Source organism: Amblyomma americanum, chromosome 5 (assembly GCF_052857255.1).
Source record: "Amblyomma americanum isolate KBUSLIRL-KWMA chromosome 5, ASM5285725v1, whole genome shotgun sequence".
In the NCBI taxonomy this organism is placed as follows: Eukaryota; Metazoa; Arthropoda; class Arachnida; order Ixodida; family Ixodidae; genus Amblyomma; species Amblyomma americanum.
Window position 1 is genome coordinate 115,605,775 of NC_135501.1, and position 13,632 is coordinate 115,619,406.

Here is a 13,632-nt window from a genome sequence, read left to right on the forward strand (position 1 = left end):
CGCGCACCATTTCGTCAATGATGCGGGGTACTGCGGCTGAGACTTTCCACGTGTGTTGCCCCGCAAGTATACTAGTGCCAGTGTATATATGGTCGGTAATGACTGTGGCTCAGCCAAAGGAAGAATAATTAAGCAAACCTTGGAAACGCTGAAGGATGCTGCAAACGTCAGCTCATTGGGGAGGTGTCAAGCCAGCATCGAAGAAGCATTATAAAACATCGAGAAGACGGGTCACCGATGTGCTGATTTGAAAGGTAGCCGTGATATCGATGAGGCGGTGACCTTTTGCGGCATCGAGCAACTCGACAATGGCAAGTGATTGCCCAAAGACTTAAGTAACACGGCAGGAGAACGGGTTTTAAACAATAGCAATCGAGGACCTAAGGATGGTGAGCACTGACTGTGGCAGCAAAACTGAGCGGCGATGGCTGGGGACTGTAACGCTGCGGTTGGAAGAAATGCTCACTTTGTGCCGGGGCTGGGTTGGTTCTTGACTGTAATTGCATTCTGGAAAAGTGTTTTCTGCTCTATGTAGTTCAGGACACTTCGTGACTGACTCCCTCTATGCCCACAGGGCAGTGGCAGTTTTCAGACGACGTTCATGTGACATTTCTGTGATTCTGAGCTGAAAGGCCCAAATGCTCAAAAACACTGCTTTTTGTTCGAAAAAGTCGTATTCTGCATTTCAACTGCTTTTATCAGGATTTTTTTTGCGGGAACAGAGAAATCCGTAGACACTGGGAACATTATCCACACCGGACGTGCTCCCCTGACAGCACCACGTGCTGAAAATACATTTAAAAATATCTTTTACAGCAGCATTTATTGAACCGAGCTTGCTTTGTGAACATTATTTGCAAGGCACTTCGTAGAAGGAAAGTATGAAAGGAGAAATGGCACCTGAAAAAAATATCTACAGATTCGAAAATTATTACTGGTTCCTTTAATTTCATATGTCTCTTTCTGGGAATCAGGATATTTATTACAGACAATGATGGCGGTCGAAGTACACTAATGCCTACGCAATTTAGTAAGGTTAACACTATGAAAGTTGTTTACCATGAATAAAAAATCAACTAATATTAATACGACTCTGAGTGCCATGGTCATGCGTAGAGGTGGTTATCTTGCTGCGGTATCTGCAGTTAACAGGTCTATACAAAGATGTATGCGCCGTACATTTCAAGGATTACTTAGGTACCGCGCATCAGCGCAAATTGTAAAGACAAGCTTTTCTGCCAACGAACTAATCTCAAGATTTTTTGCACGCTTCTATCTGAAGCTAAGGGCTGCATGTCATCAATAAATTTTTCAAACGGTGTTTCTTTATTAGTTCTACTTTGTTGCTTTACTTTAAAGCCGTTGTATGTCAATAAAGTCTCACCTTCCGTGATGTGGGCGCCTATTTGGGCCCCATGGCAGAAACAAATGCTTAATATACGTAAAAAGAAATGTATTTGGCCAGGAGCCATTAACAAGCTCCTAAAACTAAATAATGAAAAATGCGAAAAATTTACAGAAAATCTTAAACGTGTTGTGTATTGCATAAATTCAGTGTACAAGTTTCTAATCGTCATGTGCTTAAATGAATGTCATGGCCAGAACGGACCCAACCGGCTATTGTGAACAAAAATGCGTAGTTTAGGAATCCTACAAACCTCCGTTTTTTGGCAGGAGTAAAGTAATACTCGATTATGATACACTATCATGGCCAGCATTCTAGGAAAAAAAATTCTAAAAATAAGAAAATTGTAAAAGACTGTTCTATAAATATTGAAGGTTATTGTCCATTCTTGTTATATGTAGCCAAATCTCTCGTTTAAAGGATTTCTATCCAGCGCACAAAACAGTTAAGACTGCCATAGAAAACCAATGAGGTACGCTTTTGACGATGCCAAAAATGCTAATACAAAAAAATCAAGACTGTCGTCGGGTGATCTGCAGATATGTTGGTTGTTTGAAAAAGTTGCGTTCATAAATGGTTTCCCGCTCAGAAATTATTTTGTCCAGAATTATGAGGTATGTTTGTGAGTAGCCTGTTCTTTGTGTGACTATCCTTTTCTCGCGCTGTCTTGCGCCATACGTTTCTCATGAAAAAGACATATGTGCTCTAGAATGCTGTATTTATTGCATAAGGCCCCTTTTTTCTATTTCTCCTATCTCACATTATTGAAGGCATTTGCAAAGCAGTATAACGGGTAGATACTTTTCAGCAATTTTCACACCATCAGTACGTTTTCAGTATGCACTCAAATAAAGATATCGCGCGAATGAAGCGCAAAACATGAAATACAACTGCACTTTGAAACTGAACTGATAGTTTTCATCACCTCTAGTAGCTACTGAAGAAGCGCATATCCATACATCGAATGACCCAGAAAGAAACCTTCACAAGCTTTCTTTCCGTACTTTTTCTTGAGTCAATCTGCCTTCATTAGTCTCCAGATGCAGTTGCTTCACCCGCTTCCAGGAAATTCCATACAGAAATTTATCACCATATTTATTTCATTGTTCAGGTGGACAACGGTGAGGACTCCTCTGCAAAACAATGCGGACAAGCCATATCACGCAACTTCAGAATCTAATTCCAGTTCTCTGTATCAAGATATGCAAAGTGTTACTCTAAGATCTAATTCCAGTTCTCTGTATCAAGATATGCAAAGTGTTACTCTAAGATATGGAGACTATTTTTATTTACTTATTTATTTATTTGTACATACTGCGGCAATATCGGGCTAATGCAGGGGTGGGTATAAACAAAACAACGCACAGCAAGAAGGAGAACAACAATGGCGAACAGCAGAGACAATGTGAGTACAGAAAAAAACATATGCAAGAAAAGGCAATACTATTCAGTAGCCTCTAAATCAGTTTTAAGGGAAGAGTTCGCGTACAACCAGGTAAAGAATTCCAGCTTTCGATTACACGCAGAAAGAAACTGTACTTAAAAGTGTGAGTACGCGCATCGTGAAGTGATGAAATTAGGATTATAAAACATCGAGCCGAGTGCGTCCTCATTGTTCACCATCCAAAAAAATGACAAAGGCAGCACGGCGTCATTTCAATGCCAGTTGTTACAAGTCAATTTTTAACCCAGTAACCCGGTAACACCCCCTACATTCACTTTGATGTCTGGGCCGGGTATTTAAGCCCACCCAAGTAGGTCATTCATAACGCTTCTGCGATCTGTGGAAAAAATTAGGAGATACAAGTATTGAAGAGGATACTTAATAATATTATAATAATCGCCATTTTGGGAAAGAGTATACTTAAGCTCCACGTTAAGGGTATGACGCGACAGCGTAGTGGGTTCAGCTATTTTGAGCAGTTTGAACCCTTTGAACGCGTTTTCCATCTTTGAATTTTGTCAATAATTTAATTATTCAACTAAGCACTCTTACATTTCTTAATTAGCTTCATCGAGCACTGACTTTTCATTCTCAGCATTCTGATACCTTTGAATTCCTTCTTTCTATTTCTTAATTTTTTATTTATTCACTTAATAATAATTTCCTTAACTCGTCACCGCCTATCACACGCCAACCAATCATCAATCACTGGGACCAAAAATTACCAAGATACTATTTCTTTTAACCAGCCTCCGATTATTTCCGACACGCGGGGCCGACTACTACTACGCCGGCTGCTTTTTCACCGAATGAGGTGTATATACTTTCCCGCAATATACACATACTAGCAAAAGAAAGTAGTAGTGGAGCTTATATTCTTCAAAATTTATGTTTTTTTGTTCCCAATATTTTCTTTACATTTATTTAAAGTTATCGGCGATTTTTCTCAGCCCACTCCAAGCAACGGTCTAAACTCTAGGGCCTTCTGTCTAATTGTTTTTACTAATCCAAACTGCCTGCTGGCGCTGACGGGATGGTTACAAATTCAAAAAGTATGCCAGCTGCAAAGCTCCTGAACCTAACGAACAACATAACCATGAGGAATTATTTGCCATTACAGTCGTGCCTGATAGTATTCAGAAGCAACATCGAGTTTACCTCACGTTAATGGCATGTTCTAGTCGGTGAGCGTGACATAAAATACGCACCTGCATTCCATCATGCACACCGTCAATGTCGTAAAGTAATTAGACATGATCGGCACTGATGGTCCACAAAACTGAAACTTCATGCATCTTCTCCTCTGCAAGTCGTATTACCATGCATCCATACTGGATGGGGGCAATCTTTTGCCTTTGGCTTTTAGTTCAGCACAGTTGTCAGGGCGGCGCTGGGCGCATACTCCTGCACGTTCATCTGAGTGAAGCAATGCCAGAAATATGTATTGTTAGAAAAGGTGTTTCAAGAAGCTGTCAACTCAAACTGCAGTCTAATATTTCTTTTGCCAAAGACAGCATGATTGTTTTATTTTGATAAGGGTAAGGTTACTCTTTGCGAGCGAGAAGCTAACTATCCATCCTGGTATTTGGACGCAGGGATATGGGTTTATAATCAAATGCCCGAGACGAACTGGTACTCGCTACTTGTAGACCCCAGAGTTCGAATTTCTACAACCTTCACTGTTATCACCTTGAGCATCACTGTGACATTAACCTGCGCCCAGTGCAGGGTAAAGGCATCTCTCTTTCATCCCCTATAACGCAACCCTAGGTTAGAAGTGGCGAATGCATATTATTACCACAAATATACTAATATCATTTCGCATTCTGATTATTCACTAACCTGCTGCGTATGTCTTCTTTTGGAATATCCTCTTGGATATCAGTAACTGGTCTTTGGTCCATAACCCACTCTGTCTTCCTCGGGATATTTTGTTTGTTTTATTTTTCATTCTAATTTAGAGCTGCTTTATTAACTTTGGAGGTCCAGTAGAGAAGAGCGGCAAACAGCATTATATGTACTTTCTTCTCTAAAAAACGTCTAATTTGGTACTCATGGCCTGGGCCAGAAGTATAAGTGCAATGTAAATCTTTAAACATATCGCAATATCATTCACTGCACTTTAAAATGAAAAGAGCTGTAGTGTTCTTGCCAGCAGTGAAGAAACAGTGACGTGCAATTTTTACACCAGGTTTTAGGTCGAGGCTGGCGTGATTCTATATTTTCCTGTAATCGCTGCCGCTTGGAAAAAATCCTTGAGGTGAACGTAGCCATTAACCTACCCGAGTTGTCTAAAACGCAAAATTAAGTTGCATTAAGATGCAGTATAACTGAGATAAGTCATTCCGCGCTCTCTACGGTGTTCTCGCATCCTTTCAGTATAACGTGCACCGCATCTAAGGCAGGCTATCCTGCACAGGACATCAAAGGCGAGTACATGAGCTTGACGGTTTTCATTTTGCGTAACACAATAACAAACTTTATGAGCGTGCTCTTTTGCGAAAGGTTTGCATTTCAGTTGCTAACAATACAAGTTTTCACTTTAAACTCGGAAGTTCACCACAGCAAAGCTTTTTAAAGTGTTTAATGACTGGAGTTCAAACCTTTTGATTATTCACCATGACCTCATTGATTTATTTTCTCCACTTTTTTTACGGCGCCGATAATTTTGCGTTTTCGCATGGGTGCATGAAGATATAAAGTGAAAAAGGAAAATAAAATTAATCGCTTTCAGAGCCAGGTCTTTTGAAAATGTCTTTGTAGTAATTAAGCGAGAATTAATAAAATGTCCTTCTAAATAAAGCAAGCAGAATGTGAGCACATTTAATGACAACAGGTATGCTGGTAACTACAACAATCTCTTCCTTGGAATGAATTATATTGAGTAGCGACAAAGCTTCGTGGGGAATAGTCGACTTCCTCACAATAAACTAAACTTTTTGAATAGGATATTGTGGAACTAAGAGTGCCCTGTCAATGTGATCTAGTATGAATGACAATAAACTTTCGTTGCCGGCTATAATCCAAAAGTTGCTCACTTTCATTGTGAAGGTTGAGTACACTCTCAGAAAATTCGTTCTGGCGTAATCTACATAGCCACCTTTCATAAAAATATCTCACTTCTTGATAAGGATGTTTACGCTGCAAACCTCGACGGAGCAGTCCTGAGCCCATGTGATAGATCCTTCTTATGGATTGGTATTCTGTGCTATGGTAGAAAGGTTTATAGAGACCATCATACTGGCCACATAAGCAGCTACAAAAACCCAATATGCGAGAAGCAAAGCACTTACTCCTGTGGCAGTAACGCACGCAGTCGTAGCGGGATTCAAAGACACCATTGCTCAAGCAGCCATTGCATAAAAAGCGTTCACACATTTGGGATGTCTGGTTGAAGAAGTACTTGAGTGTATTTACGGCGCAATCTCCGACTGGCTCCATGAGTGGTTGTTTACACGTGACCCTCTTGATGTACCACTTATCAGCGAGCAGTTGCCACTGGGCTTTAAAAGAATCAGAAACACAAAAAAATTGTTAAGCAATCTTCAATACAAAACGAAGTGCCTGACAATTTTTTCTCGCATTTCATTCTTTAATAATGTTTTGCAACGACACAGAACAATTTAACCGGCTAGGAGACTATCTTATCTGATGATATTTCTTTTCATTCAGGAAGGGTATGTTGCGGTATGACAGCTGCTGTCCAGCAGCCCAATACCTTCATAAATGATCATGCAGAAGAATAGGAGAGAGGCGATGTACTCTAATATTCCACATTTTGGAGACGTTCAGCACGCGATTCGCAAGAATTAGTTATGTACCGTGACAGCTGTATCTGCAACTTTCGTTGATCCGGTGTCACGAGTGATTTGCGTTTTAAAATGGCCGTGGTTTAGCTCTGGTTAAACCTGGAGTGACGCGATAGCTATATCTGGCCGAGTGGAACTCGCTCAGTCGAATTGCAAAGTCAGTCTTTCGCCGCTGCGTTTCGCTGACCATTTCTTCTACATCTTGGTCCCTGGACGTGGATTCACGCTCCCTCCCACTCGGTTTCTCCGGCGCGCCGCGCCGCCGCCAGCTGCAACGGTGGCCGCTGCGCCGCCACGCTGAAGACTCGAAATGCTAGCTAATGACGTCACTGCGCATGCGCACAACTGACGAGGCGGGCGGCGTCTGCTCCGCTGTCGGCGCAGCGGCGAGGCACGCGGCGCGGATACCAGCTGCTGGTTATGACGTCACTCCGCGCATGCGCAAAGATGGCGGAGTGGTGGTGCCACGGCTCAGCGTTCAGCAACGTTGACCTCGCGAAGGGGCTGGCGCGAAGGGTCTGGCTATCACTACAAAAAACCGAAGCCGGTTAGCGGGTGCGTGATGGAAGCTCTGGAGGTAGGGGAAAGTTACCACTAACGCGGAGACTGCATTTTGCTTTACACATCGCGGAGTTTTGTTGGTAACATCCGCGGAGATGCGTGAATCGATGCATGGTGTCCGCGTCAAGTATTTCGTCACTCTGCGTTTAATAAAGATGTATCTACGGTGCTCCTACTGCCAAGCGTCGTCCATGCGTAAGTGTTGGTTTCGTGCCCATCAAGAAATGCGGACTGAAACAAATTCGTACAAGGAGCACAACTCTCGCAAAATATCGTGGTTTGGAAGTTGCTTTAAGAACGAACAAAACACTCACGAGCCTGTCAAATTGTACCAATTCGGCTAATATTCATGCCACGTGCAGCTAGAACAGACAGAGCGAGAAATATCACTGCATTTCTTACACTACGCAGCAAGGCATAAATGTCCTCCGTAATTCTCCGAAGTGGCTCTCCTCATCGGAAACGCCAGTGGCGTCGACAGCAGCTGAGCACCGCAGATGGTGAGCCTCTTTCCACCCTCTGGTAGCCTCTACAGCTCGCCCACACTGAGGCAGAGCTGCAACTGTCTGAACAGCGGGTCGCGCATCTTTGGTCCAGAATGTGCTGCTAATAGCGATCGCTATAAACGGTGCTGGCGCACTGCGATGCTACACCCAAATAAACTCCCGTTCAGAGACGTATTCTCCTAGCATCTTGTTTCGGAGAAAGCAGTCATCAGGCAGTGAAAAAGCTTATGCGATCTAAAGTCATTTGAATGTTAACCCTTTTGTTTAGTCCGGATGCGACCAAGAAGTTTTCTCTTTCCACGAAAAAATAGGACAAAGAAAGCTCCGAACACCCGACATTTCTAAGCAATCAAACTGCACTACTTGGTACCAAAATGAGCGAGTTGCTTACATATTTCAGTAGCCTTATATAGGAAACAACTACACTAATATCGGACGTCAACTTGTCATTATGTATTAGCTGTAGACTCGCGTTGAAGGCTGGCAGGATCGCTGTGTTATTTTTTTTGTACAGGGAAGATTGTGTCAAATTGGCCCACTAAGTTACTCAAACCTCTTTTATATATAAGAATGGCAAAAAGCAAATTATATTTCGGATTTAGAGGAAAGCAAATAGCGCAATATCTCTCTCACATCAAGACGGAGACCTGAACCCCGCCGCACGGTAAGGGATAAAGGAGGGATGGAGAGAAGAAAAGAAGAGGTGCCATATTGGGGGGTCCCGAAATAAGTTCGACCAGCTGGGAATCTTTAACGCGCACTGAAATCGCACAGCACAGGGGGGCATTTGCGTTTCGCCTCTATGGAAACTTGGCCGCCACGGTCGGGTTCGAACCCTCGTTCTCCGGATCAGTAGCTTAGCGGCCTAACCACTGAGCCATAGAGGCGGGTAAGGCAAAACACTAGTTACCAATCTGCCGGTGATGTTTGATAGCAGAGAAGTTGCTATTTTCGATAACACGTAGCCTATGACTTTGTTTCCGGGTTGGGTTGAATATGTGCGGGGGCAGTAATGAATAAAACTTCAGCGCTTATGCTAACCGACCGGTGAATAAAGCTGCCAGTGTTAGAAAGAGCAATGAAGGTGACAGCTAAAGCTATATCTTTCCTACTGCTTTCTTGGGGAAATATACAGCGCCAAAAGAACTTACGCTAGTGTCATTGCAGAAGTGGCGCGTAACCGGGAGCAGTTGGTTGCCAGCGCATGCATGAGCTGCGCTCAAACACTGCGGATGCTCTAACCATTGGTGCATCGAATCGAAGAGGATTGCATTTTATAGTAAGACATCACATACACTGAAAATAAATAAGCATTCATGTCCTTCATGCAGCCTTCGAGGATATAGCTTAGTCGTGGAATATACGAGCGAGCAAACATTGTGGTTATGATATTTTTACGTAGGATTTATTGAAGTGATAGCAATGACAACTTTTTAAATGATCGCTCTTCCTACACCGTTCATGGCTCAGTGGTCCTAAAATTTTTCGCAGTCTTTAAGTGCGCTTCTTCTCCGAGAATTTCAGCTATCCAATAGGCACGTCGCGCCGCCATTATACATTGGGTTTCGTGGAAGTAGTAATCAGGACAGGAAAGACTTGATAAAAGGCGCATGGAGAAGCTACCGCGGTAATCGTGGAGAGTTGTGAAGGGAAAGACATTAGGGGGAAAAAGTTGTTTCTAGTACTTGCAAGCTGTTCTGAGTATTCACCACACACAAAGAGACAAACATGAAAAAACTTACGCGTGTTTAGCTTCCTAGGCGCAAGCTTCCTGTTTGATGGCCTGAGTCTTTACCACAGAGCTCAACTGCATATCATTTTCTCCCCTCCATCTTTCTGATTTTCTACAGCTCGCCGTTCCTGCTACAGGCGTCATAACTAAAGGCGTTCAAGTTTGGGACGAAGTGCTGAAAGCAAAATCCCTGCTCACCAAAGCCGAAGGCATACCGCTGAGCGAAACTACGTTGAATCGTTTGGCGGATATTTGACAGAGCCGTGGTGTGCTTGTATCTCTGTTAATTTACACTAAACTTATGCATGTTTCGCCTTGTACTTGTTAGAAGCGAAAATGTATCAAAATATACTTACGGTTCCCATGGCAAATCAGTAAGGATGCCAAAAGCATCAGAGAAAAAGAGTGTACACTTCTTATTGGCATATAGCAACTGTATTTTCTCAGAAAGAAAAGAAAACACAGCTTAGATGACCACCATACACGCTCGCTACGCAAGGTCTCTGAACAAAACGTCTTTCGGCTACTCACACCGCTGCTCTCTAGATTCTTGAAATCCTTCATATATAAACGACTATACGCTCGTTTATTTTATAACCCTAAATTTCAATTGCAGTTTCCACGAAGTTTCATGACCATGCAGGAATAGAGTAAGCGATAGGAATAATAGTCTTGCTTAACAGGCCAGGTGCAATGGGCATACGGGTTATTAAATTTAGTCTTCTTCGATGAGCAGTGGCTTTAATTATTACGCCCAGTCTGACAATAACACCTGACTTCTAGAACACTGTTCGTGTTCTCGGAGCTCATCCCTCTATTTAACGCTGACTTCTCTATTTCTGAAGCAGAGGCTTATCTACACGCACCATTATTTCAGTGCCAGCGTAAAATACTGTTCCTAGCTTCAAAACTATGTTTTCTTTGTTAACGCTTGTGGTTTTCCTAAAGCGTAATGGGCAGTTCTAAATGCGGTTTGCATACTAATATGGAGCATTTGCCAAATATATACCACCGCATCAAAGCTTGTAAAGAATTTGGCTGTTGACTGCACTTAATATTATTACATTTTTATCTATATTTAGTCCCAGGTGACAGTAAGCTTTGCCGCATTCCGCTGCGTGAAAACAGCCTATACTACGGATCGTTCCTTTCGCTTATAAATTGTGAGCATCCTGTTTCAAATACCATGAATCTGCGCGTTCTTTAAGGAGAACCTGTAACAACATGGCCCACTCAAGTCTGCTCGAAAATACAAGCATGAGGCATAATTTTTTCACAGTTATTGACGAGGGACAATATCCTTACGACTGGCTATATCGATTGAAGTTAGGTTCAATAGTGTGAGGAATAGCAGAAAAAAACAGTGTTATATTTCTAGTCATTACTAAGGGGCCATTGAGGTTTCTGCCATTGAGAAAGGTAGAACTGTAAATGAAAAAATTATATAATTTGAGTTTGACGTTCTGCATTAAATCTACCTGAATTATAGATATTTTGTACATGAGTGACACGAGTTGGCATCCATGGTATGTAGATGATGTGGGTTGCATTGGTGTATTCTAGTCAGATTTTTTCTATGAGGATTTGAGTCTCAGCGTTTAAAAAAAAATTAACGCGCATTGCTGTCTCTTGCCAACCCTGCTTACAGGAAAGAGCAAAGACGCCTCTTCTGCCTCACCTTCAGCCTTGCCCGGTTGAAGTTCTAATAGTGATTATCTGGAGATTACTTCGAAATTACCGCGTTCACAAGAACCAGCATAGAAACTGCAGTCAGATTTCAACGTAGCGCAAACTGACACAGAGGACACAAAGCACAGGACACCCCGCTGAAGCAGCCAATGCAGGAGAGGTGGCTTGATTAAAACACTGAGAGAATCCGAACTCGTGTTTTGCTCACTTAGGCCGTGCCTGGCTGCTCCATCAGTATACTGAATCACAAAGAGCTTTTGCAGCTTTCGAATGTTGCAAAATATCGTTGAGAGACGGCGCGTTGTCATTTCATATTGTTTTCGGGCGGCTCGTGCCCTCTCTTCGAGCCGGTGTCATACAGGCGCTTATGAAAAGCCCTTTGTTCTCCGGAAATTTGTTTTGTGCGTCCAAGACCGGCTGTACTTCAAAATCAACACGCGCTCCCCTTTTTGAGGCTTCCAATTTCGAAATAACCAATTGTCTGACTAAATATGGCCACGACTGAGATTCAAACCCGCGGCGGCGAGAACAGATGAGCTTCGCTGGCCACTACGCGAGAGCACTATGCTGTCGCCGGAACCGAGCGTGTATTACTTCCACTCTCTAAATCTGTGCATTGCATCTAGTCTTCAACATCTATCTGTGCGCAATGTATCCAGAACACACCACTATTGCAGTGCTCTCTTAAGTTGCATTCATCAGCCGGTCAGGTAGCACCGGAACGTTAGAGGAATGTTACAGTTTATTGTTACAGATTTACATATGTTACAGATTTATTTCTTACACGCCCCCATTCAAAGGGGGTGTTACATAAAGGGTGCGATTAGTTGAATAAATTGGGAGGGGCTGAGATCTGCTATGCCAAGATATACATAGGCTGCCGATCCCCCCTGGTAGGCATGTTGTCCAGCTTGTGGTTGTGACTATAATGTTAAGCATTAAAGAAGAATTCAGTGAAGCACACTGCTGATTTATTCAATTATTTTGACAGAAACAAACGCTGCCCGATGATCGGTAAAGTAACACGCAGTTGTATCAATGCTGCCTACACAGTATTTAAGCAGGCTGGTTTCTCTCACATACACAAGGTGAATGGTAGTTCCTCACTGTGTAGTCTGAATGCGAGGATCGCTAGAAAATTAAAAGCAAACTTCTCTTCATCTATCGACTAATAGAGAGTCATGTTATCTATTGAAATCACCCCTCCGTGTTGTATCACCTCAGCTTTTATACGCACAGCCGCACATACGCGGTTTATCCACACGACTGCAAACGCGGCGGCGGCCGACTGCTGACGTCATGCGCCGCGCACCAGTTGCCCTTCTCAAGTTGCCGCGCATGCGCATTCACTAGCGGCGCCGGCGGCGTATTCGGGCCGGCGCGGCTCCTCGCGCGGCTGTGGCGGCGAACTCTGACGTCATGCGCCACACACCTGCTACTCCTTTCTGGTTTCGCGCATGCGCCCTATCGGCCTCCCGTGCTCGCGGCGAAATGCCCGGCTGGGTAGCGTAGTGTATCTTAAGCTACAAAAGGAAAACATATGGCGATAATTATTTAGCATTCAAGATGGTCAGTTAAACAATCCTTCAAAGCAGACGACGAAGCGATGGCGACGACGTCGTAGGGTAGGCTGTTCCAGTCTTTAGCTGCCGAAAAAAGAAAAAAAAAGCTGTAAACGTATTATGCGATGGTGAGCCGAGAACTTGAAATGGATGACTAGTGCGGAGAGATAAATGTACTGCGGGTGTCACATACTGGAAGAACTTGTGATAAAGGGTGAGGCTTCCAATGCGGCGACGTAGAGAGGGGTGGTAGCCCAGCTACTGCTTTGAAAAATAAATAAACCATGTCGCAGGAATATGCGGAATAAAAGAATCGGGCAGCATGATTTTGAACACCTTCTAATGCAGTGAGTAGATACGCCCGATGGGGGCTCCAGATAGCCGATGTATATTCCAATTTGGGTCTTACAAGTGATTTCTACGCGATCAATTTTGTATGCGACGGGGCAAGACGGAGGTCGCGGTTAAGAGAACCAAGTGCTTCTTTCGATGCTGACATCATGTTGGGGATATGAAGGCGCCATGAAAAGTTGGACGGCAGGGGTACTTCTACATTTTTTTTATTGTTCTAGCTCAAAAGGTGTGTTAGAAAAGGAATCACGCAAGATATACCTATTTTGACGAAATGTGAATCATATGAGTTTACATTTGGTGGGAATAAGGGACATGAGTTAATCATCGTGCCAATTTAGTATGCTGTAGAGGTCTGTCTGAAGAGCGTGCTGATCATGACAATTATTAATGGTGCTGGAATGAAGCAAATGATTCGGCACCGACGCCATCGACGACGAAGTGCTTGTGCCTCCCGTCGAATGCTCTTGCTGGATACCTGCCGCTTGTGTCCCGGTCTCTCGCCACGATTGGTCATAGATTACTGGCGCTAGGGTCTTCGTTGCCGGCGCTTTCAACGTGCCAATAAACCGC

General features: G+C 43.3%; 1 long non-coding RNA gene across 1 annotated transcript; it reads right to left on the minus strand.

Moving 5' to 3' along the window:
• Positions 1–2,418: 2,418 nt before the first annotated feature.
• LOC144134945 (uncharacterized) lies at positions 2,419–6,239 on the minus strand. Its single transcript, XR_013315315.1, has 3 exons — positions 6,143–6,239; positions 4,058–4,265; positions 2,419–2,538 (listed from the first exon to the last, which is right to left on the minus strand). It is a non-coding gene; the product is annotated as an uncharacterized LOC144134945 (long non-coding RNA).
• Between the last annotated feature and the right edge of the window lie 7,393 nt (positions 6,240–13,632).